Below are 24905 nucleotides of genomic sequence, written 5' to 3' on the forward strand. Positions count from 1 at the left end.
ACAGCTCCAATGTGATAGAGGAGTTGAGCCATTAACCACAGCTCTCACCTTGGAGCTGCCTGACCTATTCCCAGGATAAGCCATTCACAGTAGAAATTCACAAATATACCCTTGAGTCAAAGCAAAAATAAATCTATTATCACCTCTTCCCATCATCACCACCAATCTGACTTGCTATACTTATAAATTAATATGGTCATCTGTGCCTATCATGGGGGTCCACTGACCATAAGCAGCACCTCCTGCTGGCCATCCTGGGCATTAGCTCTGTCAGCTTGCACTCTCCCTCTGGTGTAGTTTTCTACTATCTTGTCTTGGTTTATGGCCCCACTCTCTCCCAAGTCTGCAGCTTCCTCTCTAGTGAGATGACTGGAGAGCCAAGCCGCAAAGTCATCCCCTTCCAGGGGATTCAGTCTTTCCAGACCTGCTTCCTCCAATGCGCTTGCTACTCCACAGTGTCTGGTAGGGAAACCCAGGCCCACACTCTACTCTGGGTTCTAAGCCAGGAACCTTACAACAAGCAGCCACAGTCCCTGTACAGTTCTACCTCTTACTGCTATTTCCCTGGTTTCTTTGTACACATATAGCTTCCCACTTCTCTGGGTTTGCCAGCCTCCAACTTCCTCCACTCACAGAGCGACTGCAGCCTGCAACCCTTCTCAGCAACCAGCTACAAAGCTAGGTACAGGCTTTCTGATCCTGCACAGGTAAGCCACTCCTTAATTAGCTGCCTTCCACCTAAATCTCCCTTGCTTGCAGCGTAATTAACTGATTGGGCCCACCTGGCCCAATCCAGCTTTTGCTGGGCTAGTGTATGAGGAACACACCCCATCACAGTGCCTCACAATACTTGTTTTGCTATATACTTCCTGTGCTACAATTAATGTTGCTTCAGCTAAATCCACAGTTTTCCTCCAACACCCTTCACAGTAAGATTTTTAAAGCTATTTCCATTATAAAATATTCACCATGCTACTTCTACTAGCTGAAGTTTTTAAAACTAGAAGGAAGCAAGCATAATCAAGCTTTAATGGTGTATGTTCTACCAGGTTATTTGCCAATCTGGAGTATTTATTTATAACTTTTTAACTGTTAATTATTAAAGATCCCATCACATTTTCTGGAGTATCAACATCCAGATAAAGTTTCAGTACATTCTGACTACTTAAATTCCCTCTGCAGATTCATTTGGATAATATGTTCTTTGTCATCAGATTTAAGCACCAATATATAGTTTGCATAGCACCTTGGGAACCTTTTGGCTAAGAAGCATGGCTAAGAAGGTTATGGCACAATGGCTTTTCTGATGTTCCTGGAAGTGTGGCTGCTATCTTGGTCTCTTTTGTTGATTGGGTTGTTAATTTCTCTGGCTAAGCTAAAACTTCACCCCCTCCCAGATAAGAAAAGTAAAGAAAATATAAGTTCAGACAGAAGCAATTCTTTACCTCGGGGGTTCTCAAAAATTTCATTGCACTTTGACTCCCTTCTGACAACAAAAATTACTACACAACCCCAGGAGGGGGGAACGAAACCTGAGCCCACCAGAGCCATGCCACCCAGAGGGAGGCAAAGCCGAAGCCCTAGGACTTCAGCCCCAAGAAGGGAGGGCCTGTAGCCTGAGCCCTGCCACCCAGAGCCAAAGCCCTTGAGCTTTGGCTTCGGCCCCAAGCAGTGGGGTCCAGGCTTTGGCCCCAGCAAGTCTAACATCAGCCCTGGTGACCTCATTAAAACACAGTCATGACCGACTTCAGGGTCCTGACCCACAGTTTGAGAACCGCTGCTTTACCTGCTTCCTCTCTTCCTGAACAAGAAATTCTTCCTCGCTACAGGGACATCCCTTTTCAAGGGGAACTTATGCCCAGCCTCTACCGTGAGCTCCAGCCTTGGTGCTCTGGACAATAAAGTGGGCATGAGGTCTCCATACATCTCTCCCTCAAGACTACCTTCTTTGCTTTGCCATTATCCCTGAATTTCCCTCTTGAAACTTGGCTCTTTACCCTGAGATGGTCTTTGCTATCTTACCTGTTGTGGGGGGGTTTTAATTGTTTTTGGACTAGAGAAACATAAACCTCCTGCGTCTTTCCTGGGGAGTCTCCACAAGAAGTCTTGCTCCTCCCCCAACTATTCTGAGGGAAGGGAGCTGTTTATATCCTCCGACGCTCCTTCACAGAATTCCTCACTGTGACAGCCTCAATTCCCATCAGATCCGGAAAGTACTACTCCCAGAATTCCATCCACTCTGGGCTGACACTGGGAACTGGTAGTGCTGGGCCTGGAGACCACCTTTAAGGGCCAGCATGCCCTGTTACAGGTATGATCTGTATGACGTTACAGGTGTTAGATTAGACACAGGAGGGCTCTTCTATTTTCTTCTGAATATAGAAACATGGAAAATTACAGGTTTTGAATTTTAAAAACCCAAACAGAGTGAGGATAATAGAACTTGAAGGAAGGAGAGATTGAAATAGCAGGAGAACATGGAGGAGCTGCCCAACCTGGGCCCAGAGGGTATTCATAGGGACTTTTAGCAACATCTATGGCCATGTGCCTGGGACTGAGAAAGAGTTAAAAACAGCAGGTGCAAAGAAGGATTTTTAATATAGGAGAGGCCAGCTGTTATGTGGGGGCTCATTATGGAAAGAGAGGAGAAGCTGATTTGACTTGGGCATATTGCTGCGGAAGAGAGAAGGCTTAAATTAGTAGCCCTGAACCATCATCATGCTTTCTCTAAAAGGAAATCACACTAGCTTTGTGAACTCTGATGCCTCTGCAAAGGAATTTGTGTGGCTTTCTATTGCCAAATGCTCATAACTTTGGTTTACATTTCTTTCCCACTAGTAGTTGCCTTCCTTATCCCAACAGGATAAACAAAACCACTTCTAACTCCAGCCCCAAGATGTTCAAGCAAGGACGTGGTGATTCGTCTGGTGTGAAACTCCATATTTCCCTCGGTCTCCTCGTGGGAGCTGTGACTAACTGTGCAGATAACACAGGTGCCAAGAACCTGTACCTCATCTCAGTGAAAGGGGTTAAGGGGCACCTGAATAGGCTGCCAGCTGTTGGTGTAGGCGACATGATCATGGCTCCTGTCAAGAAGGGCAAGCCTGAGCTCAGGATGAAGGTGCACCGGCAGTGGTAATTTGGCAAAGAAAATCGTACCGGAGAAAGGATGGGGACAACGCAGGAGTGATAGTACATAACAAAGGGGAAGTGAAAGGCTCAGCAATCACAGGCCCCGTGGCTAAGGAATGCACAGATCTGTAGCCCAGGATAGCCTCCAATGCTGGCAGCATCGCATAAACCTGCTCCATCCTCGTTGTAAAGATAAAATACAAGTGGTTGCACCAAAACAAGCAAACAAACAAAAACCCCTCCAGCAGCTAGCAATCCAACCCTTGAAAATTATTAGAAACTGCTATTTGCAGTACAATGATACTAGCCTAATTAGGAATGATCACTGGGGAAATAAGGTTGAGTGGCCAGTCAGTAAATTGGACTCCAATTTTCTCACACACTATTTCAACTGGATAGAGACATAAGTTATAGAATTTATGTATTTTACTAGCAGGTTAACATTCATACCACTCTTTTTTTTTTGAGTGGTATCAGAATCTTACACATTTGTAAGTTAGTGTTTACTGTTTTCCGGTAAAACAGGCCTGATTTCTTTATACAGTGTGAAATAGAAGCATGTCACCCATTGATTTGCAGGACACAGCTTGTTGCAGCTGCCCCCACTTCAGCCAGTATCTTAGTACATTTCACTGTCTGCTTCTTAAAATAACAAGTGCTGCTTCTCCCTTTTTCATATAAATGAATTTATAGGGTACAATCTGTCAATTTCCAGTCATCTCTTCCCCCTTCCCGCCTCCAACACCCACATCTCTTGTTACAGTATTGTGCTCCTCCATGAGACAATTCACACACACACACACAGCCTCTTATACAGTGGGGAATTATTTTCTGGCAATTATCCATTAGGCGGAGTTGCTGGATTATATTAGACTTTGAAAATCTAAGTTGTATAAATACACAGCAAGCTTTTGAATGGAATATTTACAAATGCAAATATGTTCTGAGGTTAATTCTCCAAGTAAGAGTGTTCAAAATAAAGAGTATTAAATTAAATTATAATATAGGAAAAGAGTACAGCCTAGAGGTTATAATACTCTACTATGAGTCAGGGTGCCTGGGTTTTACTGTTTGTTCTGCCACTGATTTATGTGTCACCTTGGGCAAGTCACTTAACCTCTGTGCCTCATTCTCCCCTGCTGTCAAATCATGACAATATGAACTACCTAACACGGATGTTGTTAATTTTAAGGTCCTAAACCTGCAAGCACACAAATGTTTAGCTGTATGCATGCTAGCAGACCTACTGTCTTCAATACAAGTCACAGGCCTACATTTTATAGTGTTTCCAATAATACCAGTGTTTTACAGCACTTTTGGATCCTCTGCTGAAAAGTGCTAAATAGTATTGTAAAAAAATACAATTTGACTTTTTGGGAAAGGTATTACAACGTATTACAATGTAGGTCAGAATTTAAACCTTTGATACAGAAAATATTTAAGGCCACACTAATTAAACACTTTGCATTTATATAGCCTTTTAGACATTACTGACCCAAGAGGCCTAAGCAGCCTGAGGTCGAAGACCCTCCTCAGTTATTCATCCACAGGTTCCATAGCTGCCACAAGTTAGGCTTGTTGACATTCCCCTTAGGAAATCCCTGGGCATATCAAGGTAATTGCCAGTAAGGGGGCTGTGTTCCAAGGGGACTAGCTCTATGCCCAGCAAGCATAAGAGTGCGATGTAGCTGATTGGAATTCAAGTCTTATGTTTCTGTTTGATCCCTGGCTGATGCAAGCCTTAATTTTTCCACTAAGAACTAGACTGTGCTGGTCTGTCATGGAACCATAAGGAAAAGCAGCTTTTTTTTTTTTTTTAAAACACCAGGAGTTTGGGGGCACAACAGTTCTCCCCCCATGTAGATACGCAAGTGTGAAAAACTGTGATAATGTCGGGGTTAATGAGGGTCGATTTCTTTGCTCTGATGCACACATGGCTTCCACTGATATCAATGGGAGCCACATACATGCATCGGGGTGGGACTTCACCACTAAGGTTAGAAATTGAAAATCCAATTATTAGTACTTACCTGCAATTCATATGTGTAGCGTTAACAAAAATAAATGCCTACTGTGATCCACTTAGGAAACAGGAGTAAAAGTAGGGTTTCTATAAAAAAAAATTTAACTGGAGAAGGCTGAAAATCCATAGCACTGAACTTGATTAGGATTAGTTTTTAAATGGGAAATGCTGTGTGTAGAATCAAAGGAAAGAGTCCCCCTCAAATACCCTGCCCTGCAGAAATTTTACATTCTACTGGCTTCTACTGTGCAGGCTGATATTGAAGAGGGATAGATGACAACCTATGAAGAGAGCAGCAACATAGAAAAAAAGAAGACGCACTTGAAGCACTGAGTTAAACTAAAAAGGTCTCTCTGAAATGGTTCATTTCTTACAGATGATCTTTAGACACCTTGAATGAAAAGGCATCAAGATAAGCAAAGAATTCCCTGAATTACATACCTTAGATTTGTAGATAGGTTTTGAAGCAATGATCAGAAGACAGTCACTGTACACAAAGAGTCAGGAATGTGGATTCAGAGTGAATCTACATAAGAAACTTGTTCAAACAAATGTGAAAGGAAAGAATGAAACAGGCAGATATCTTTAAAGCTTCAGATTAATTCCTGTTGACAGCAAAGGATAATAAAAGTTGAGTGGGGACACTTGGCATACAGAATATAAATTCTCCCCTCACCCGGCCCCAGGTACCTATTATCCCAGAGTGCTCATGACAGGCATGAAGAGGAAATTCTTATTTTTGAAGAATTTTGAGTCATTAACTGAATGTGTATTAAAGGGGGGAAAAGATTGTCCTTCTTGCCAGCAGACTAGCTGGCACCCTTGTAAAAGGAGCTTACTATTTAGTTTTCAGGTGCAACTATTACCTCAGTTCCTGCTCCCCACAAGTGAATTAGTTAAGCATTACGGGTATACCAACATCCATCCCTTCTAGGATATTGTCCTATAGTACAATAGTCCATTAGACTTAACTGCTTAGCTCACTCCCTGCTCTGTCTCCAGTGGAAACAAATCAAACAGTAAAAAAAAAATTCCAGTTTTAGCTTTTATCTGCTTTTCAAAGAAAGAAATATTCTGCATATCATCAATATGCCAATATCAGATTTTTTTGGTTCGCTGACCATATAAAAAATTGTTTGGGGTCTACCCAAAATATTAAGTTTGAGATTTTCAGTTCAAATAAATATTTTCTTCAACCCAAAGAAAAACCTTTGTTTTGATTTTCAGCATTTTAATAGTAAAGGTTTAAAAATAAATTTAATAGAAATTACAAAAAAAAGTTGTTTTGTACTGAAAGATTTAAAAGTTTTGTTTTAAAAAAAAAAGTCAAAACAAAAAGGTTCCAATTTTTGGGAGCATGCCCTCTATTCCTCCTCCCCTGTCCAACTGAAATAATTTGCCAAAGTCTACATGAATTTGCTAAATGATTTGGTCAACCTGATTCCGCATTTTTCACCAAAAAAGTTTCAGTCTCAAAATTTCACCCAGCTGTAATGATCAAGTAATTTTTAGATAGCAAGTGACATTATAAACAATACAAGTATGAAATAATGTAGCTCATGATATTACAAACAACTAACATTTATTAGCCAAATAATTAATCCAAGAGGAACTATATAAAATGAAGTTTGAAATTAAATATCTTGGCCTAATTTTTCAAGAGTGACTAGTGATTTTGTGTTTCTCATTTTTTAGGGCGTCAACCAGGGCTGAAAGTAACATAAAAGACTTACCAGTACCAGGGCCTGGCTCCTTCCCGGGCCTCAGGCGGAAGGGGCGGGGCTGAGGGGGCAGCCTCCCCCAGTCAGCCCGCCCACACTGCCTTGGGGCCTGGTGATTTAAAAGGGCCGGGGGCTCCCGGCTGCTGCCGACGCAGCAGCTGGGAGACCCGGGCCCTTTTAAATCACCGGGGCCCGGGGAAGCTGCCCCTTTTGCCCCTTTCCGCTCCCGTTGGCAGCCTGGGGGGGGAGCAAAAGTGGCAGCGACGTTAAAGCACTGTCAGCTGTGTATGGGCCGGTATCAGCAGCCACTTCTTATTGATACGCCATACTGGCCCACTTTCACCTCTGGAGTCAATTTAAGACACGTTAATGAGTCTAGATTTTCAGAAAGTTCTGAGCCTGCTGAAAAATAGCTAGCTTCTTTAGCTGAGTTAAAGCTGAACATCCAACCAACCAAACAAAATAAATAAAAGGGGATGTAAAGACACTTTCACTTTTGAAAATCAAGGTACTTTAAAGATGCCTTCAATTAATCTTATCTATGTGTGTATTTTCCTTGAGCAAATTAGGCAGCATGAATCATATAAGCCAAGAAGAAATTGAAGAAAAGCTTGTTTACTATGACTGAGCAAACCAGAATCTCTTTACTTCCTTTCACTCATGTAATGACTTAAATACATTTTAAACATTAAACTATGCCTTCAAGTTTAAAGTTTATTTGTTTGGGAGCCATTAGTGTTGTGTTGGCAGCTTTGGAATAAAAAACTTAAATCTTGAACTGGTTTCAAGGTCTAAAAGATAGTGAAGATGAGGACTGTGTATCAGATCCATGCACACTCATCCTCAGAATAAATTAGGCAGTGGGCAATTTGTGACTACTGCCTACATGCACACAGGCATCTTACTGTTTCCCTTGTCTCATCATATTTAAACTAAATATTTGGGAGTGGGAGGCGGGTGTGACTGCAAAGCAAGACCCCGATTGAGGCCTCTGAGCATAACCACAATATAAATAGTCATCCATATACCTTAATCATGTTTGGGCAATACACCATTATATACCCAGTTTTAGTGGGAAAGTTATATTTCTCTAAAATGTAACTGCAAGTCTGTTTCCCAGTAAAAAAAACAAACCCCAATTATAATCAATATTTGCTTTGTTTTTGAGACTCGATCATAGTTCTTTTCGTACTTGGGATTTCTCAAATAACTGTAGTATATTTAAATACCACTAGAGGGAAGCCAAGTTATGTCTGACAGATCATAACATTTTAACATGTAACATGAATAAAAATGTCTCAGCATGTTTTAGAAAGTGTCAGTTTTACAAAATAAGCGTGAGGAAGTCAAACAACAACACTGCAAACAATATTTTAACATTTACACGATAGCTTTGCTATTTTTTCCTTCGGTACATTGCCTTTGGTTTCTTCTATCCAATTTGAATTTAGAACACAAACAGTGGAACATTTCTTTCTAAGTTACTGGAAAATGACTCTAACCAGGTAATTACTGGAAGTCATTCCTGGCTGATGGTCTTTTGACTGTATAGTTTCAGTTCTGACTGTGACTGTATAGTTTCAGTTCAGTTTCCAATATGCAGATGTCCACTTCACACAGAAAAGCTAATCCTAAATGGCACCCTCAGCATGAAGGCCAGGGATTGAGGTGGCATGGGAGATCAAACTTCCCTCTGAACATCCAGAACTCATCACTCCAGTTCAGGGCATATGGAATTATTTTAAAGAAGTTCCATACCACCACCACCTGGAAAACACAAGTTAAGCTATATGAAGTAGTTGAAACTCAGTCATGTTTGGAAAAAACAGAGCACATGGGGGGAAATCCACTGGTTCAGAATTGCCCACTTTTCTCTCCAAATTAATGCCATGCCCTGATCCTGCAAACACTCAAACATGTGCTTGAGTTTACATATGTGAGTAGTCACACCAAAGTCAATAGGACTACTTGTGTATGTAGAGTTATACACCTGCTTAAGTCCTTGTAGGACTGGGGTCTTAAAGTTCCACAATACTTTTAATGTTCTGGAGGTGGTATTGTATCTATTCCAAGCGTAGAGGTCTAAAGTAGGATCATGGTGTCAGTATGTAGCTTCCTTAACAAAATCCATGACTGAAGTTCAAACTACACGAATATGAAGAGAGTCCTAAACATAGTGGGATCCTGTTGCTCTATCCAGGCCATCTTTTGGATAATGTTACTGCCATATCTGTTTCGAGAGGCTTTATCAAATAGGAATCGGACAATCTGAAGGGTAGAAAATTATAACTGCGTATAGTTGCCTTAAACTGAAGCAGGGGAAGAAAAATGCTAATGCTTCTGGCAGCTTGTTTACTTTTAATGATTGATGATAATACTTTATAGTAGAGATGAGTCGGAGCCATATTTAGATCAGGGGAAGGTTAGAATCTAAATTTTCTTGTCTGGGTGTGTAACAAGCCAGGCTGTCCACAAGTGCCTCTTTATGGCAGCAAGGTGCCTTACAGGCACCAGGGCTCAGTCCCTGCCCTTCCCTTCGGGTCCCTCCTCGCTCTCTTCTAGCATTCTCTGTGACAATTCATAGAAGAGGAAAGGAGATCACTGGACATCTTCTTTTGTCTTTCAGGAAGAGGAGAAGTTCAGTTAAAGATAAAATACGGCATTCTTGAAAAAGATCCGGACTATTTTATAGACTTATATTAGAGAAATTTTCTCAGAAATATTTATTAAATTTCTGCGTTATCTACAACATAGTGGAGTGACTAGCACCAGGAATATGAAAATAGTGAAGATATGGTATAATGGAGATATTGTATTATTGGGGCCATAACAAGCATAACTACATAAGCATAACTGATACTGAGAGTATCAGAGCACGTCCTATTGTGTACTTGTGAAGGCTTAGCAATACAAGACCACAGTACAGCATTCTATTAGTCTTTATCAGGAGGTTAAAAGATGGAGGGGTGTGTATGTATGTGTGAAAATTTTGTTTTGCAATTTTATTTATTTGTACTTTTACTGGGAAAAAATGATGCAACAATCTCAGTTTGACAAAAATCTTCAAAAGATCTAAGGAAAGGTATTACAGAATAATCAGCAGAGTTTTGTCATACAGTCGTCTAACCTTAGATCAGCCTGAGGAGGACAACAGAGACCAAACATTGTTACCATCAATTAGCTATTCAATGACCTATATAGGAGTTTGTTCTCAGCCCAAATCACACAAACTTCCACCATAATTAATGTGGTCATCAGTATCTACAGAGAAGCCAGGGCAGAATGGGCATACCAAATAAACTAATCTCTTGCCCCTAAAACTGTTCCCTCCAGGTCTTCATTAAAATGTATTGGCAGGGCAGAATAGAGAAACTTTCACTGTTGCAGTTGGTGTAGGACTGGTTGTGTGGGTAACTAGTCAACTTCATATTAATACATTTCATAAGCAATCAAAAAGTGTGAAGTAGGGGTTATTTTCGTGTGAGAATAGAATTTTCTCAAAGTAATTGTTAGCTAGTCCAATGACTTGCCTGGTGGTGCAATATGGCATTCGATAAGACATCCAGATAGGGGATTTCCCACTGGACTCATGTTCATTGAGGAACTAATGCTCTCTCTTTAGTGGAGACTGCACTACGAAGACTATGGAAAGAATACTTAATGAACGTAGCAGATAGATAACAGCACATTAGAAGACTTAGAAGGAGGGAGGGAGGGAGAGAGGGGGAACATATGAAGAATGTGGAAAGATTTGCCACCCAAATTTAGAGATGGTCTAAAACCAAAGCCTTGGAATATGAACTCCCACAAGCCTTAGGGAAGTTCCACCAGGATCTAAAAAACTTTGTACTGTGGATCCAGCTCTACCCAAAATGCCTCTGGCAGAAAACCCTAGATCAGGATAAAGTCAGTCAACGAATCCTTGTGCCAGCCAATTTGAGAAAGAAGGTGATGATGCATTCTGAATAAAATTTACTCATCACCATATCTGAGAATTTGATAGACTGGCTATTACAACTATTAGATCAGTATATTATAAAAAGATCTTACATGCCTACAAAATGAAAAAACAAGCAAAATATAGATATTACAGATTGGGGCTTATTAACTGTTTAACCCAACTATCAATCCAATAGCCTTGGACAACAGGCTTCAGGAGAGTCATGGTAGATTTAATTATTCAGAAAGCAGGATTATGCAAGGAAAAATGAGAGTAAATGTTTTGCAATAAGGTCAAATTCACACAAAGAAATTCTCTCTATTATGCCGTAACACACAGCAATTCAGAGGAGCAGAATGGAAGGAGAGTGGCTACAAAACTAAAAGAATACATTAAAAGGTTTCATTGAGTTGAGCATTGTGTGTTCACTCTTTAACTGTCCAACACTTTCTTGTAACGGCACTTTTGATTGGTAGATGTATTCCACAGAGATGCCGCCTCATCCATCTGCTTCCTTGAAACAGCATCATAGTAGAATGTATTCTGGGGGGAGAAACATAATACTCCAGCAAGCTGTCTGCTATGATACTTCAAAGGAGCAAGCAATGTCGGTGGAAGAAGCACCCATTCAATTCACATGACAGCTCTGCCAAAAGAGTATGGGAGAACTTACAGACATTCTAGTTCCAGAATTTTATTCATTGCTCCACTAAAAATGTTTATAATGTAGAGTATGAAACCACAGAAGTCTCCAGCACACTAAACTAATCATACAGCTGGTAAAAACTCGAGAAAGCCATTAATATACTACATACGTGTACATTTTTAAATCACATGACGTTCATTATTTGCTTTAATATTCAAAGGAAAGGAGCCATGGGTGAAAAGGTTTTTCCCTTTGTTTTTGTTTTAAGATCAGAACAGATGTGTATTAGAGTACAATCCCCCAGGTGTAATGAATATATTTCAGGTCTACAGCATAGATAAGATTACATTAACAAAACCAACTGATGTTTTATATTTGCTTTCCTTGTACAGTTAACTCACTTCGCTTAAAATATCTCCTGGACAATTACTATGTAAGTACTGAGAATATACCCTTAAAATATAAAATAATCACTAATTTCTAGTGTTCTGGCTGTTATATGTGGGGAGAATGCTGAATTATTTGCTTTTAAACTGGTTGCTTTGCCAGTATTCTATTTTAAAAATATCAATAGATTTGGAATAAAGTAGCTTATTTTCCTAATTAATGATTATGCAAATTAACCTTAAAATATGCATCTGAAGAGAAACTGTTAAGCAATGAAGGATTTTACTCTAAATTTTAACAAGCAGGTGGGGCCAGATCCACCACTGCTGTAAATCAGTGTAGCTCCATTGACCGCAATTGAGTTATTTCAGTTTACAACTAGTCAGTGATTTGGTCCACCATGTCTTTATTGAGAGAGAGAGAAACTACCTACATGGCATTTTCATTTTCTAATGCAGAGGAAGTTTTGTTACAGTTTGTGTTTCTTATTCCCGGTCTAAGCATTTGAAATACTAATTTCAGATTTCCAAGAAATGATCAGCAATAGTAAAAAAACCCAAAAAAATGGTTGCAGTGAGCAGAATGACACTGGCTTTGGAATAGATTAGGGTGGCATCTAAAGCAAACAGGAGCAGGGAGGTTTTAAAATTATATTTCCTGAGATGAAAGAGTTCTAACTGGAGGGGAGAACATGAGTGAAAGTAACCTACAGCTAGATGGAAAGGAAGTAGATGCTAAAAGAGGAGAGTGGATGGGTGAAGATGTACAGGATAGAGTGAGAAGATGGAATTAGTCCACAGAGAGTTTGGAAGTCCAGGAAAGCAATTTTAAGTGGGATTTAGAAATGGATAAGAATGTGACCAAGAATGGGGTGATCTCATCCCACTTCCTGCAACAAAGAGAACCATTTGGCCACAGAATTCTAGACTTCTTGAAATGGAACAGAGATATAGGAAGGTTATAGATGAGAAGAGTGAAGTAATCAAGACAAGTAGGTTATATTAGCAGAAAAGGAACTTTACAAGATCAGAAAAGCGAGCAGTATAAGGTAGGTGATATGCTCTGAGGAGCAAAAGATGGCACCAAGTTTCAAGCAATTAAGTTATAAAACTGATAACATTATATACTTTATAAATCAGCTGCTACAAATTGGCACAACTTCCAATACATCCAGTAGAGCAATGCCAGTTCACATCAGCTCAGAACCTAGCAGACATGATGGTGTGTATAAAGGTTTTGTCATGAACTGAGATGGACCAAATGTGGGTAAAGCTGACTTCCCAAAGGAGTGCTAATAAAAATCTGCACATCATACCATTTGTATATACCTCATTTAAAATTACAATAACCATGCCATGCAAGTTTTCCACAGTAGAAGAATTTTTAAAAACATTATTGGGGCTATTTTGTATTGCTTCACCTTTAATGGCTGCCTGCCTGAATACAAGTACAATTGTACAGAATTTTTGAGAAGGAGAAGAAATATAACATTTGTTTATATGTTACCTAAGAGCCTACACTCATAAGCCATTCAACATATGTTCTTATAGTGCACTCACCACAGCAGTGTGCGAGCAACTTTCAGCAGTTCACTAAGAGATGTGGCTACACATGGTCACATTTGTCATGTGTTTGTGCTACCAGAAGTGGTATCACTGACTTCTAGGAAGGGGCATGTGCAGGGGCTTAAATTTGACTGCTTTTGGAGTGGCATGTTAAACACAGACGTATTATACAATTACACCATAGCAACACATGCACATACATCATATGTATAGAAATAAATAGCAGTACAATCACCCTTTCAACAAAAATCCATGTGCTGTGGAGCCATCCGAAGAAATGTATCCAATGGGTACTTGGCTGTAGCAGGCTCACAGAGCTCCTCCGGCCCTGGAGCAATGGCAGGAAGAGAGAGTGAGCTCCTCCGGCCTAGGGCTGCAGGAGTTCAGTGCCCCCACTGGAGCCCCGGGGCTGGAGGAGCTCTCTCTCCCTACCACGACCCCAGGGCCAGAGGAGCTCTCTCTCTCTCTCTCTCTCTCTCTCTCCCCACCATGGCAAGGAGCCAGAGGAGTTCCGTGCACTCCGATTATTGGGGGGGGGGGGGGGGAGTAAGAGATGCCCCTGCTTCCCACCCCCCTTGTGCAAGTCCCTGCTTCTAGGGGTTTAAATGAGACCCATTATACATTAAGTCTGGTATCTTGTCTGTAGTCATGGTAGCTCTCAAGCACCTAATGCCCCATTAGGAATCTCCCCTTTTCAGTGGAACTGAATTCCCATATAAACTTTTAATGCCTAGCCTTGAACGGTCATCAGACCTTAAACTTGAATATAACCTTCCATGAGCTTCAGGCCAGTTTAATTTTGGAGGGAAGTTCTACCTTTAGAGAGAAAGTAGTATTCAAAACATTTTTGAAAATTCTGATTTCCATTTTGATTCTGGCATGGTCAGTGAATGAAATTTTGTCCATATACATGTCACTGAAGGCAGATTTGGAGCCCTACTGGCTGGTTAGTTACTAAACAAATCTACTTTTGGCCAGGAAAGTTAGGTTATCCAATCTTGCAACAGCAACCATGCCATACTTAGATGATTGTCACAGCTTGACTAGTTTCAGAGTAATAGCCGTGTTAGTCTGTATTCGCAAAAAGAAAAGGAGTACTTGTGGCACCTTAGAGACTAACCAATTTATTTGAGCATAAGCTTTCGTGAGCTACAGCTCACTACAGCTTGACTAGTAAATTCAAAATATTGAATAGTCTAACTATACTTGTGAATATTCATGAGAAATACACAGACTGAAGCTCCTTTACCATGATTGTTCTTTGAACAATTGCACAAAAGGAATAAGTTCCACTCCACGCAGAGAATTCACAAACCTAAGAGGCTAATTTCACTAGCTAAACACTTCGGATGGTTGGAGCAGATCTAGACTAGTTCTCAGCTCCTAGTTCTAACCGATAGAGAATATTTTGTTTTCTGTGTATCTCTAACATAGTTCAGCAAATTTTGAGATTTAAATTAGATTTAAACAGGTATTACTGTTACACTTTCCCAATTTATATTAAAACTGATCACTGTTAAAAGGTATTGCGTCTTTTGCTTTTAAAAAATGATGACAAAAATCACATGGGTACAGCTGAGTCCAAAGTAACAGTACTTATTTCATGTACGCAAACATGCCAGACCTAGTTACAAACATACTGCTGTTCTTACTATCATCAGGCAGCTTCTAAAAATAAATAAATAAATAAAAACCCATGCACAAACACAGTGACATCCATTAGCTTCCTCACAAACTAAAGGGTTTACTACCCTATTACTACTAGAAATTTCATTCCCCCCTTTGAAGTGTAACATGAGAAACTCTTCAAGTTTCAAATCATTTTCAAGTAACTACTGCACCACAACGTGCACATTTTACTCCTCATGCTCCTGCGGATTTAGCTCTCGGAAGTGTTGTTCCATAACAGTTTCCTCCACTGGCGTAATTTCTAACAATATTACTAGCGTTACCCAGTAATGATGAGTTAAACAGGAAGTCAGTTGAAAGTAAACTGACAGGTGTATTACTTTATATTTTGTTGTGTGCACGCATAGAATGTGTTTGAGTTTGCTTTTTGGGGTCTCAGTTTGATGATTCTTTCCACAATGACTATCTACCAGCTGAACGGGAAGTTGTTGACTCCAGATTGCTTCCTGTAGTGAACAAAAGACTCTTCCCCAAATGTGGCCAGCTAATGGTTTAAGTCAGCATCAGATCCAGTGGAACATGCCAACATATCTTTATAAAGAACTTATTTTAAGCTTCATTTAACTGTCAGATGAAACCAGATAAGCCAGTGTTAAATCTGGTAGTAATGTACTTAATGTGCATTTCCCTAAAACTAATATTTCCAGGAAGAAGACTGATACAGGACACTGTCCAGTGCCTCTGGCCTTCAAAGTGGGGGGTTTTTCCTTCACTTTTTTAATGCTTCCATCTTTTTTTCTAATGGCTGAATGCAGACTAGTTGCTTTCTACCTCCACGTATGAGACTTCCAAGACAAAATTCGACATTTTTTTTAATATGAAAGTCACTCGTTTGAACCGTTATAGAATTGACATTTTCCAGACTGCCAGCCAAATACTGATTACAGGGATACTCCCCAAATTGCTTATGGGGATACTTGATATAGTTATACACACACACACACACACTCTTACACTGATGTACCTAGATTAGGCTTCTTCAGTTTTTCTGTTTCATCACTGGCTGGAAACAGTCACGTTATACAGAGGAATGTGCACTATAGCTTTAAGAAGGCAGAAGTACACAATGCAGAATAGTTCACATCCTATCATCACTGGTATCAGAGACGTTTATTATTAGCTGTCTCTGCTAGCTGCACTGAACATTCAGGGACAATGAGCCCCCCAATCCTGAAGTGCTGGCTTTCTGGGGACATTCACTGAGACGGAATGTGGAAAGGGGTGAGATTATCTTGGCTAGAAAGAGAGAAACTCCTGACCCATGTATCATGAAGATTTGGTGGGGAGAAGGGAGTGGTAAAGAGGAGGCTTCCCCTAACAAGTACCTTCAGTGAGGAAAACTGTGATTAGTGAAACGTTCCAGTTGGTCCAAGGGCAATAGCAGAGGAAAAAATACCTTCCTATTGCTTACTAAAGTGCCCACAGAAAAATAAACCACCACCCTGCCCCCACCCAAGTAAAAGTCTATTGGTAATACTGTTGAAGTCAGTCAAGATATCTTCATACGTCTATATAAATGTATGCAGCCTCTACAGGGCTAACATCATGGTTAAACAAAATTTAGGAAGAAAAATTTATGCCAATATTTTACTCTCAGAATGAAAGCAGTTTCTCTATTCTGACCTCAAGTGGATTTCATCTTCCTGTAATTATATGAAAGTCATTATTAGCGTCATACATTATTATGCTCCAGCTAATGGGTTCATTGCACTACTAACATCCCTATATACTTTATTGCCCAGCCATCATTGGCAGTGTGGTTATGATTTACTACCAAAGCATGTGGTGTAGTTGATTTCCCTCCCCCTTATAAAATATTTCATGCATGGAAAACAGGCTTTTCCTGGGAAAGCAGTTTCTTCTATCACTCTTCACCAAGTGATGAATCTTGTAAGATGAGAGGAAAGCGAACAAGCCACAGCATGAGAAACAGGGATAAGTTAGATAACTATTTTTCGCTTATACATGAAAACATGATTTAAACACAATTTATAGAGTTTCTATGAATGTCATTTTAAATAGATTTCTTGCACCAACAGAAATGAACGCTCAAGAGCCTTACCAATTCCTCTGCTCTTTCCCATCCCTTAGATGTCAAGACACTGACTATGCTATGAAAAGCTCAACAAAGTTAATTCCTTGGGAAAGCCACTTAGATCTGACTATATGCAATAACTCTGGGAGAAGGAAGAGTATGGAATCAGTTTCACAATCAGAGGTTCCATTAAGGGGAAAGCAGTGCTCCCTCTTCTCTGCTGAAGCAGAGAGAGCGGTAAAGATGCTGAGCACTTTTGAAAATGTATCCCTAAATGCTTTATGCAGGAAGTGCCCTATAGTATCCAAACATGCCAACTAAGGAGTCTATTTCAAAGCAGAAACTAGTTGTGATACCGTACAGAAGATGTGAACCAATGAAACCCTTGAGATTTAAATAAGGTAGTTTTCCAAATAAAGGCCTCCACAGTTGCATGGAGAAAAGGGTGTGACTTTTAAATCCAGAATAGTGAAGGAAATAATATGAATGAAACTGAAATTAGGAGTACCTGCAAATATGGAACTTGAGTTAACAGGGATTAAGTCAGTTATAACTGATGCCCATGGACTACCAAGCCTTTCCTTTAGAGTGGATCTAACTATCTGACTTGTCCTTTTTAGAAAGAAGAAACTATGTCAACACCATGCTTCCACAGTGAATTCTTCTTTATTTATAGGGGATACATAGTCATTTCTCATCAAGGTTAATAAGCATTATAAATTGATGGAAAGTGTGTGTGTGAGAGAATGAGAGAGACACTAAAGCCACAAACTAGGAAAGAGGTTTCCAACAATAATACAAGTTAAAATCCAATGTATATAATCAATCAAATAAATGGTGATATTCTGTCCACAGATCTAACTATATAGCTCCCACTGAAGTCAATGTATCGGAGGGTGAAAATTTGGCCCAACAACAAAGCAACAACAAAAGATACCTCAGCATTATCTGCAGTACACATTTAAACGTCTGCCACAAAGGCTAAAGGAAAAGATATAAAACAGATAGTGTAATGCCACAGTTGATTAATTAACTTAGACAATCAGGAAATAAATTTATGTGAAAGCCAGTAACTTAATTTTCTCCCCTTTGATATTTAAAATGTGGTGAAAAGGACTAAGATTCCCTGAAAAATGCCCTCAGGCCTCCATGTAAAATTGGATACCCCACAATAATAATTTAATTTGGCAGTGGAAAAATTTGAGGCAATGTAAGCTTATGTTAATAGATAAAATCAATCCTAAAACCCCTCAAGAAAAACATTAAATATTATACTAGATATGCAGTAAAATAATTTCTGTGTGATGGATAAGAAAGCAACCAAGAGGTACAACTACTACAGTAATTCCCTGCCCCTTTTATCAGAGAGGGTGAGAATCCTGAAAGCTTGCCACCACAACCTGCTTCCTTCCCCACAGCAACAATTCTATACTAGGAGTTCTGTTTTTTTTCTTTTTTTAAAGCTTCTTTAAGACACTCCATTTAAAAGCCTGACACTAAAACTAATCAGTGATGTTCATTACGAAAGCTATAGTGTAACTTTGGGAGACAGGAGTAATTCAAAAATAAATGTTTGATCCTAAAGAGAGTTATTATGACTTATATCCTACATGGAGTCTCATTGAGTTAAAAGGCATTCACCTCAAGTAAGACAACATAGATTTAACTGCATAGGCAGATATAACTAGTTATGAGATCGGTCCCTCAGTCCCCTCAATTTGATTACATTAGTTTTGTTTCATTAGATAAAATTGTGTAGTAGATTAAATATGCCAGTCTTGTCTGTGTCTTATCTAGGTACTGGCTCTTTTGAATGACTCTTCTTTATGTAACAAGTACACCAAAATATGAAGTATATTTTTAAAAGATTTACTCCCATTTAAGATTATACACAGACTTTCAGGAGACAAAGCAACAAAGTTTCAAGAGACTTTCAGGAGACAAAGCAACAAAGTTTCAAGAGACTTTCAGGAGACAAATTTTGGGAATCAGTTCAAGAGAATTCTGAGCTTGTCATAAATCTAGGTACATGTGCAAATGTTAGTAGATAGCAGAGTTAATAAGGAAAACAATAATTGCCCTATATATCAACCAGATTTTGGTCTCTGCAACATCAGTATAAATCTGGAGTAACTCCGCTTAATTCAGTGAAGTTACCCTAGATTTACTTTAGTGAAACCAAGACTAGAATTTTGGCTCTGTCTCTCTCTGGGGTTTGTGATTCCAATTTATCTTAGGATAGAAGAGATTTTGCTTAGTATTCATTACATTCGTGCTTCTGTATGGGGTCTTGAAAGCATGTTCGGCCGGGGCTCGTCCCTCTCTGGGGCGGCAGGGAACCAGACCACCTCGCTACTTCTGTCAGGTGTATCGGGGAATTAGGTTGGCTGCAGGGCCAACAGTCAGTAGCTCAGGCCCTCAGGCAGGGGCTGAGCAAACAGTTCACTAGCAAACCCAGGCTCCTGGCTCCAAGTGGCCTGGGAGTGGGGGAGACGGCCACCCACGAGATGGGTGGCAGGGGGGAGGCAGGCCCACCTACTCCACTGCCTCCCAGCCCTGGGCCCTAACAGCGGCAGAAGACCCACTGCTGTGTCAGTGGGGTTCCTGGCTGCAACACACTGACATTGGCTCTGGCAGCGTTGCAGCCTAACTAGGGTCAGCTGCCCCCAGGCTACTTCCTACCTCCCCACCTAGAGGTACCTGGGTCTGGCCCACGTCCTCCAAGGGGTCACACACCATGGGCTCCTCGGGGTAACTGGTGAACGGCAAGCTTGGCAGCATCTCTGGGCTCAGGCTAGCATCAGGCATTGGCTGGTCTGGCCAGTCCTCGGGTCGGCCGCTGATCGCCGTGGTCTCCCAGCTGGGAGCTCTGCCACAAGTGTCTGGCCTCTCCGGTGGCTGTCTTTCAACTGAGCTCTAGGATCGGGCTTTTATACTTCCGGTCCTGCTCCTTGACCTCTGAGGGGCGGGTGCAGGGTTCGCTGGCTCTGCCCACTTTGGCATCCAGAGAGGCTCCTCCCTCTCTGGGGCGGCAGAGAACCAGACCACCTCGCTACAGGTCTCCCTATCCTTTTTGGGTTTTCAAAGTACTAGATTTACTTTCTTCATTCTTCTTTTGCGACTCCGACAGCTCCTTTAACATTTCCTTCAGGGGTTCTACTTCTTCCGTTCTGTGACTGCCTGATAGGGTTTCCCAAAACTCTGTCTTTAGGCCTATCTTTCTGGGGAGATTTCATCCATTTAATGTTCAGCTATCACCTTTACATTGATGCCTTCATATCTACCTCTTCCCCTTTTGATCTTTTAATCCTTTGCATTGTCCGATATTGACAAATATATGTCAGACATGTCCTCCTGAACATCTCACCACTACCTCAAATCCAATGGGCCAGATTTATCCCTACTGTAGTTTTGGGGGTTAGGGAGGAAAGAGAATGGGGGAAAACATTGACAGTTCTTTGAGAATGGGAGTTCCCCGTACTGCAGCTGAACTGGTTTTAGCAACAGTGAAAATTGTAAAAGTTATCTAGTTTAGACAATGTTTGTGTGTCAAGACAAAACCGACCTCGGTAAACACAGCTCTGAAAAAAAGGGCTCATTAGGAAAGACATAAGGCAAGAATCTACCCCCCTTGCCTTCAAACTGATTTGAGAATGTATATCTGAAAGCAGAAATTGGCCTCTATTACAGCAGAAATTGGCTAAAACCCCTGAAAGTGTCCTTATGTAGAACACTGTCACAATGTGCTTCCAACCACTTCGAGTTTATGCTTGGAAATCTAGGTTCAGATCCAGCAAGGCACTTAGCACATGCTTAACTTTAAGAAGAGAAGGAGGTGGGTGGTGCTGGTCAGGGACTCTATCCTCAGGGGGACTGAGTCATCTATCTGCCGCGACCGGGAAAACTGAGAAGTCTGCTGCTTGCCAGGAGCTAAGATTCGTGAATTGACAGAGAGACTGCTGAGACTCATCAAGCCCTTGGATTGCTACCCCTTCCTGCTTCTTCACGTGGGCACCAATGATACTGCCAAGAATGACCTTGAGTGGATCACTGCGGACTACGTGGCTCTGGGAAGAAGGATAAAGGAGTTTGAGGTGCAAGTGGTGTTCTCGTCCATCCTCCCCATGGAAGGAAAAGGCCTGGGTAGAGACCGTCGAATCGTGGAAGTCAATGAATGGCTATGCAGGTGGTGTCGGAGAGAAGGCTTTGGATTCTTTGACCATGGGATGGTGTTCCAAGAAGGAGTGCTAGGCAGAGACGGGCTCCACCTAACGAAGAGAGGGAAGAGCATCTTCGCAAGCAGGCTGGCTAACCTAGTGAGGAGGGCTTTAAACTAGGTTCACCAGGGGAAGGAGACCAAAGCCCTGAGGTAAGTGGGGAAGTGGGATACCGGGAGGAGGCACGAGCAGGAGCGCGTGAGAGGGGAGGGCTCCTGCCTCATACTGAGAAAGAGGGGCGATCAGCAGGTTACCTCAAGTGCCTATATACAAATGCACGAAGCCTGGGAAACAAGCAGGGAGAACTGGAAGTCCTGGCACAAGGAATTATGATGTGATTGGAATAACAGAGACTTGGTGGGATAACTCACATGACTGGAGTACTGTCATGGATGGATATAAGCTGTTCAGGAAGGACAGGAAGGGCAGAAAAGGTGGAGGAGTTGCACTGTATGTAAGAGAGCAGTATGACTGCTCAGAGCTCAAGTATGAAATTGCAGAAAAACCTGAGAGTCTCTGGATTAAGTTTAGAAGTGTGAGCAACAAGGGTAATGTCGTGGTGGGAGTCTGCTATAGACCACCAGACCAGGAGGTTGAGGTGGATGAGGCTTTCTTCCGGCAACTTGCAGAAGTTACTAGATCGCAGGCCCTGGTTCTCATGGGAGACTTCAGTCACCCTGATATCTGCTGGGAGAGCAATACAGCGGTGCACAGGCAATCCAGGAAGTTTTTGGAAAATGTAGGGGACAATTTCCTGGTGCAAGTGCTGGAGGAACCAACTAGGGGCAGAGCTCTTCTTGACCTGCTGCTCACAAACCGGGAAGAATTAGTAGGGGAAGCAAAAGTGGATGGGAACCTGGGAGGCAGTAACCATGAAATGGTCGAGTTCAGGATCCTAACACAAGGAAGAAAGGAGAGCAGCAGAATACAGACCCTGGACTTCAGAAAAGCAGACTTTGACTCCCTCAGGGAACTGATGGGCAAGATCCCCTGGGAGAATAACATGAGGGGGAAAGGAGTCCAGGAGATCTGGCTGTATTTTAAAGAATCCTTATTGAGGTTACAGGGACAAACCATCCCAATGTGTAGAAAGAATAGTAAATATGGCAGGCGACCAGCTTGGCTTAACAGTGAAATCCTTGCTGCTCTTAAATACAAAAAAGGAGCTTACAAGAAGTGGAAGATTGGACAAATGACCAGGGATGAGTATAAAAATATTGCTTGGGCTTGCAGGAGTGAAATCAGGAAGGCCAAATCACACCTGGAGTTGCAGCTAGCAAGAGACGTTAAGAGTAACAAGAAGGGTTTCTTCAGGTATGTTAGCAACAAGAAGAAAGTCAAGGAAAGTGTGGGCCCCTTACTGAATGAGGGAGGCAACCTCGTGACAGAGGATGTGGAAAAAGCTAATGTACTCAATGCGTTTTTTGCCTCTGTCTTCACAAACAAGGTCAGCTCCCAGACTACTGCACTGGGCAGCACAGCATGGGGAGAAGGTGACCAGCCCTCTGTGGAGAAAGAACTGGTTCGGGACTATTTAGAAAAGCTGGACGAGCACAAGTCCATGGGGCTGGATGCATTGCATCCGAGAGTGCTAAAGGAGTTGGCGGATGTGATTGCACAGCCATTGGCCATTATCTTTGAAAACTCATGGCGGGGAGGTCCCGGACGACTGGAAAAAGGCTAATGTAGTGCCCATCTTTAAAAAAGGGAAGAAGGAGGATCCTCGGAACTACAGGCCAGTCAGCCTCACATCAGTCCCTGGAATAATCACGGAGCAGGTCCTCAAGGAATCAATTCTGAAGCACTTAGAGGAGAGGAAAGTGATCAGGAACGATCAGCATGGATTCACCAAGGGCAAGTCATGCCTGACTAATCTAATTGCCTTCTACGATGAGATAACTGGCTCTGTGGATGAAGGGAAAGCGGTGGACGTGTTGTTCCTTGACTTTAGCAAAGCTTTTGACACGGTCTCCCACAGTATTCTTGCCAGCAAGTTAAAGAAGTATGGGCTGGATGAATGGACTATAAGGTGGATAGAAAGCTGGCTAGATTGTCGGGCTCAATGGGTAGTGATCAATGGTTCCATGTCTAGTTGGCAGCTGGTATCAAGTGGAGTGCCCCAAGGGTCGGTCCTGGGGCTGGTTTTGTTCAATATCTTCATAAATGATCTGGAGGATGGTGTGGATTGCACCCTCAGCAAGTTTGCAGATGACACTAAACTGGGAGGAGTGGTAGATACGCTGGAGGGTAGGGATAGGATACAGAGGGACCTAGACAAATTGGAGGATTGGGCCAAAAGAAATCTGATGAGGTTCAACAAGGACAAGTTTAGAGTCCTGCACTTAGGACAGAAGAATCCAATGCACTAGGGACCGAATGGCTCAGCAGCAGTTCTGCAGAAAAGGACCTAGGGGTTACAGTGGACGAGAAGTTGGATATGAGTCAACAGTGTGCCCTTGTTGCCAAGAAGGCCAATAGCATTTTGGGATGTATAAGTAGGGGCATTGCCTGCAGATCGAGGGACGTGATTGTTCCCCTCTATTCGACATTGGTGAGGCCTCATCTGGAGTAGTGTGTCCAGTTTTGGGCCCCACACTACAAGAAGGATGTGGAAAAATTGGAAGAGTCCAGCGGAGGGCAACAAAAATGATTAGGGGACTGGAACACATGACTTATGAGGAGAGGCTGAGGGAACTGGGGAAGTTTAGTCTTCAGAAGAGAAGAATGAGGGGGGATTTGATAGCTGCTTTCAACTACCTGAAAGGGGGTTACAAAGAGGATGGCTCTAGACTGTTCTCAGTGGTAGCAGATGACAGAACAAGGAGTAATGGTCTCAAGTTGCAGTGGGGGAGATTTAGATTGGATATTAGGAAAAACTTTTTCACTATGAGGGTGGTGAAACACTGGAATGCGTTACCTAGGGAGGTAGTGGAATCTCCTTCCCTAGAAGTTTTTAAGGTCAGGCTTGACAAAGCCCTGGCTGGGATGATTTAGTTGGGGATCGGTCCTGCTTTGAGCAGGGGGTTGGACTAGATGACCTCCTGAGGGCCCTTCCAACCCTGATATTCTATGGTTCTATGATTCTATGATAAGCACATGGGTGGTCCTAGTGACTTCAGTGGGACCACTCCTGTGCTTATATACTTTGCCAGATCAGGTGCTGTAGGCCAGTGATTCTCAACCAGGGGTATGTGTATCTCTGGGGCACTCAGAGGTCTTCATGGCTAGGAAGGTATATCAGCTCATCTAGATATTTGCCTAGTTTTACAACAGTCTCCATAAAAACCACTAGCAAAGCCAGTACAAACTAAAATTTTCATAGACAATGATTTGTTTATACTGCTCTATACACTGAAATGTAAGAACAATATTTATATTCCAATTGATTTATTTTATAATTATATGGTAAAAATGAGAAAGTAAAGCAATTTTTCAGTAACAGTGTGCTGTACGCTTTTGTATATTTATGTCTGATCTTGTAAGTTTTTAAGATGGGGGTACACAAGAGAAATCAGACTCTTGAAAGGGGTACAGTAGTCAGGAAAGGTTG

The 24905-nt window shown here is 41.6% G+C and overlaps 1 pseudogene; it reads left to right on the plus strand.

Moving 5' to 3' along the window:
- The first annotated feature begins 2896 nt into the window (after positions 1 to 2896).
- Positions 2897 to 3300, plus strand: LOC125635543 (large ribosomal subunit protein uL14-like; annotated as a pseudogene).
- The last annotated feature ends 21605 nt before the right edge of the window (positions 3301 to 24905 follow it).

This window comes from Caretta caretta, chromosome 4, assembly GCF_965140235.1.
Source record: "Caretta caretta isolate rCarCar2 chromosome 4, rCarCar1.hap1, whole genome shotgun sequence".
In the NCBI taxonomy this organism is placed as follows: Eukaryota; Metazoa; Chordata; order Testudines; family Cheloniidae; genus Caretta; species Caretta caretta.